A 5850-nucleotide genomic window follows, 5' to 3' on the forward strand; every position below is an offset into this window, starting at 1 on the left:
GGCAGGGGATTAGGGGAGGGTGAACTTATTGAAGATAGTCAGAAGATAATAACTTCCAGGTATGCTGCTGCTTCTGCTGCTAAGTCGCTTCAGGTATGCTGCTGCTTCTGCTGCTAAGTCGCTTCAGTCGTGTCTGACTCTGTGCAACCCCAGAGATGGCAGCCCACCAGGCTCCCCCATCCCTGGGATTCTCCAGGCATGAACACTGGAGTGGGTTGCCATTTCTTTCTCCAATGCATGAAAGTGAAAAGTGAAAGTGAAGTCACTCAGTCGTGTCTGACTCTTCACGACCCCATAGACAGCAGCCCACCAGGCTCCTCTGTCCCTGGGATTCTCCAAGCAAGAACACTGGAGTGGGTTGCCATTTCCTTCTCCAATGCGTGAAAGTGAAAAGTGAAAGTGAAGTTGCTCAGTCATGTCCAACTCTTAGCAACCCCATGGACTGCAGCCTACCAGGCTCCTCCATCCATTGGATTTTCCAGGCAAGAGTACCGGAGTGGGGTGCCATTGCCTTCTCCAACTTCCAGGTATAAGATAAATAAATACTAAGAATGTAATGTAAAACATGATAAATATAGTTAACACAGTTGTGTTACACATATATGAAACTTTTCTAATGAAACTTTTTAAGAAAGTAAATCCTGAGAGTTCTCATCACAAGTTTTTTTTTTCCATTTTTTAAATTTCATTTCTATGTGAGATGATGGATGATCACCAAACTTATTTCATGACATAGGTTAGTCAAATCATTATGCTGTATACCTAAACTTGTACAGTACTGTGTCCATTATATCTCAATAAAGCTGAAAAAAAAAAAAGATCATCCAGAATAAAAGTAAAAGAATAATTTAAATCAAGTTAAAACTAAAAATTAAAATAAGTTTCTCAGTCACATTAGTCAGTCATCAGCCACATATGGTTAAGTGGCTACTCTATTGGACAATACAAATATAGAACCCTTACATCATTGCCGAAAGTTCTGTTGGCTAGCACTGGCTAGACTACTCTCCCCTCATTTTATAGAAAATGTACTGAAGTCAAAGTCAAGTGTCTTGCCCTCTTTCAGATAGTGGTTTGACTACAATTAGAAAAGATCTAGTTTGTCTTCTGCTGTCCTTTAATACTATCAGGCCATTTACCATCTCTGATGAAAGTATCAAGCATTATTCTAATAACATCCAGAACAAATACAAGTGAATAAAAGCAAGCAGTGACACAGGAGGGAAGAAGGGAAAGAGTGATACCTTTAAAATCCTATCTAGCGTCTCAAGTTGAAGAGTAACATATATCGTGGAAAAATTTAATTCTTCTAATTAAATCTTTCTCTACATGGCTAAAAGCAATCATATGTCTGAAGTGGACACATTTTATTTTTGTCTGCTCAACACCCCTCATATTAAGAGAATCTGTCTCTTCCTTCAGCCATTACTTCCATTCAGTTCATGTAATGCTTCAATTAATATTATTAGAATAGAAATTAGACCTGGACCTGACCAAAGACATTAGTGGAAGTGTAAGCAGAGATCAAATTGCCAACATCCGCTGGATCATAGAAAAAGCAAGAGAGTTCCAGAAGAACATCTATTTCTGCTTTATTGACTATGCCAAAGCCTTTGACTGTGTGGATCACAAGAAACTGTGGAAAATTCTGAAAGAGATGGGAATACCAGAACACCTGACCTGCCTCTTGAGAAATTTGTATGCAGGTCAGGAAGCACCAGTTAGAACTGGACATGGAACAACAGACTGGTTCCAAATAGGAAAAGGAGTACATCAAGGCTGTATATTGTCACCCTGTTTATTTAAATTATATGCAGAGTACATCATGAGAAATGCTGGACTGGAAGAAGCACAAGCTGGAATCAAGATTGCCAGGAGAAATATCAATAACCTCAGATAGCAGATGACACCATCCTTATGGCAGAAAGTGAAGAGGAACTCAAAAGCCTCTTGATGAAAGTGAAAGTGGAGAGTGAAAAAGTTGGCTTAAAGCTCAACATTCAGAAAATGAAGATCATGGCATCCGGTCCCATCACTTCATGGGAAATAGATGGGGAAACAATGGAAACAGTGTCAGACTTTATTTTCCTGGGCTCCAAAATCACTGCAGATGGTGACTGCAGCCATGAAATTAAAAGACGCTTACTCCTTGGAAGGAAAGTTATGACCAACCTAGATAGCATATTCAAAAGCAGAGACATTACTTTGCCAACAAAGGTCCGTCTAGTCAAGGCTATGGTTTTTCCTGTGGTCATGTATGGATGTGAGAGTTGGACTGTGAAGAAGGCTGAGCGCCGAAGAATTGATGCTTTTGAACTGTGGTGTTGGAGAAGACTCTTGAGAGTCCCTTGGACTGCAAGGAGATCCAACCAGTCCATTCTAAAGGAGATCAACCCTGGGATTTCTTTGGAAGGAATGATGCTAAAGCTGAAACTCCAGTACTTTGGCCACCTCATGTGAAGAGTTGACTCATTGGAAAAGATTCTGATGCTGGGAGGGATTGGGGGCAAGAAGAGAAGGGGATGACAGAGGATGACGTGGCTGGATGGCATCACTGACTCGATGGACTTGAGTCTCAGTGAACTGCGGGAGTTGGTGATAGACAGGGAGGCCTGGTGTGCTATGATTCATGGGGTCGCAAAGAGTCAGACACGACTGAGTGACTGATCTGATCTGATTTGATCTGAAGCATAGCTAATCTGAATAATCTCCAAAGATGTCAAGAGGAAGAAACTCATTGCTGCTATTTCTAAGTTGGAAGAAACGAATCCTAGAATTGTTAGTATCCGTCTTTGGTCCCTCATTGTCCTCTCATTGGAAAAAGCAGAGACAAAAGATGGAGAAAGAAAGATGTCTGATGTCATTGTTTGGACATCCAAATCCAGTCTTGAACTTTGCAGTTACCTGAACCAATAAATTATTCCCTTCCCTCTTTTTTTGAGCCTATTTTAGTTTGGTTTATATTACTTAGAATAGAAAGAGTCCAGATTAGTATAAACACAGGTTCTAAAAATCACTTTTGAAAGATTACCACCATGACCTTTGCAGCCATTAACAGAATGTGGACTTCCTTAGGCTGAAAATAAATGCCTCTGGAAAGTTCAACTTTTCTCAGACTTCCAGGCATCTCTGGCCTCCCTGATGGGATCCATTTCTAGGTAGATAATCTTCACACACTGCTTCCCCTGCTTTCTTCAGCACTCTCAAGCTCACAGACCACCCATTTGTAATGCTCTGTGCTAGCATTCTACACTGACCTTTTCCTAACCTTTAATTTTCTGAACCTATCTCATGAACAGTTCAGCCCAGGTGTGAGCAATAGGAAACAAAGATTTATATGCCATAGTATATTTTATATTTAATAACTGATCTGTCATGGCATTTATCTATATAAAAAGTTGGATAATTCATGAGTGGGCTGGCAATAGCAGCCTCCACTGAGTTATGCTTCCTGTTCTAACTCAAGAAGATGGAAAACTTGGTAGATACTCTCACATGCACAGAAATCTTCAAATATGTTTTTTTATGTGGGAAAATGAAAAGTAGGAAATGTTGGCTCACGGGAACACATTCTTTGGTGATCTTGTAGCAGAGGATACATGACTAGAAGGCTGCTAGTGTAGTTCTAATAGTTTGCTTTAGACCCTACTGCAAAGGCTCACAGATATACTAGTGATGAAGCTAGAATTTGCCCAACGCCAAACCCCCAATTCTTTCTATTTGTTTTTTTCCAGGTGTTTTATAACCATGTACTTTGGAGGACAAAACAAAGAGAAACTGACATTTTGGTTAAACAGATATTGTGTAGTTTGTATGCCAGGTCTCAGTTTTATAAAATAATATCAGAGACTAATAGATAATAAAGCAAAAAAAGCTAGTCTCACATTTGTAGCTTCACATTCTTATTCTTCTATCATTAATCTATAAAAGTGTCAAATATTATCTATTTGGTACTGTCTAGTCACTCTGTGTTTTGCTTTATTTATGTTTTCATTCACAAATATAATTTTCGTGTACTAGTTTCAGAAAGTTCAGCAACCCACTCCAATTCTAGGATAGCTAAAGATTATGGTGTGTCATGCCTACCATCTGAGATTTAAAAGCACCGCTATATATCCTGGAGTCATCTGCATATCTTCCATAAGTATCTGGGAGAAGAAGTGAAAGTTTGAGGAAGTTTTAGAAAACAAATCCCGACTCTCAGAGAATTAAAGATCTTAATGGACTAGGATGTAGTTACATTCTTAACACCATGATTTTCTTCTTTTCCAATACCCAGTGCGCTTGAATTTTCTCGACTTTTATTAAGCATACTTACAGGCTATAAGTCTCTTGAGGGCAGGGACTATGAAGGTTTTCTTTAGCACAGTGTCCCAGGCCCTGCTAGTACTCAGTGCCTGGCCAAGTTCAGTTCAGTTCAGTCACTCAATCGTGTCCAACTCTTTGCAACCCCATGGACTGCAGCACGCCAGGCCTCCCTGTCCATCACCAACTCCAAGAGTTTACTCAAACTCATGTCCATTGAGTCAGTGATGCCATCAAACCATCTCATCCTCTGTCATCCCCTTCTCCCACCTTCAATCTTTCTCAGCATCAGGGTCTTTTCAAATGACTCAGATCTTCACATCAGGTGGCCAAAGTATTGGAGTTTCAGCTTCAGCATCAGTCCTTCCAATGAATATTCAGGACTGATTTCCTTTAGGATGGACTAGTTGGATCGCCTTGCAGTCCAAGGGACTCTCAAGAGTCTTCTCCAACACCACAGTTCAAAAGCATCAATTCTTCGGTGCTCAGCCCTTTTTATAGTCCAACTCTCACATCCATACATGGCTACTGGAAAAACCATAGCTTTGACTAGACAGATCTTTGTTGGCAAAGTAATGTCTCTGCTTTTTAATGTGCTGTCTAGTTTGGTCAGAACTTTTCTTCCAAGGAGCAAGCGTCTTTTAATTTCATGGCTGCAGTCACAATCTGCAGTGATTTGGGAACCCAAGAAAGTAAATCTGTCACTGTTTCCACTGTTTCCCCATCTATTTCCCATGAAGTGATGGGACCAGAGATCATCATCTTAATTTTCTGAATGTTGAGTTTTAAGCCAACTTTTTCACTTTTCTCTTTCATTTTCATCAAGAGGCTCTTTAGTTCCTCTTTGCTTTCTGCCATAAGAGTGATGTCATCTGCATATCTGAGGTTATTGATATTTCCCCTGGCAATCTGGATTCAAAGAGAGGCACAAGTTGTTGGAATGAATGTATGTTTAATGCACCATTGGTTTCATTGTGAAGTCTGGCACATTCTCCTTACCACTGCTTAGAGGTTAGAGAATTAGAGTTGAGAAAAAAAGACAACATGTAACTCTGAGCTAGGTCTCACTTTGAAGACTATATTGCTCACTCAGGGAATCCAAATCAGTTGCCTCATATCTTGAACAGAGAAAAGTAAGGAGATGGTTTGCCCTCAGGGTTTCACTGGCAGGACTAGTTTTCCAGAGATGTATGTCAAGTGAGGAAGAGGAGTTTGGAGACTCTGGTAGTTCCTGCTACTTCTGGGTCACACCTATAGGGTGATGCCGGGATAACAAAGTAGAAGAATGTGAACAGAGCTGCAGTAAGGAATGCTCTCTTTTTCAAAGTAGTGTCAGAGCAAAGAGCACCCGCTGGAAGCTCTCACTTGGAAGTCCAGCATCTGTACTCTGGCATTTTTCCAGGGGTGACCATATCTGAGAATAGCTTCAGGTCAAAATTTTCAGCAGTTCCTGGAAGAAAGGTTTACTGGGGAATGCAAGGCAACTGTTATGGAAACAACAGGGTTCTGTGTTGGCAACACTCTGAATGGTCAGACGAGGTCAGC

Source organism: Bos grunniens, chromosome 8, assembly GCF_055505025.1.
Source record: "Bos grunniens cultivar Pamir isolate PY7600 chromosome 8, Bosgru_T2T1.0, whole genome shotgun sequence".
In the NCBI taxonomy this organism is placed as follows: Eukaryota; Metazoa; Chordata; class Mammalia; order Artiodactyla; family Bovidae; genus Bos; species Bos grunniens.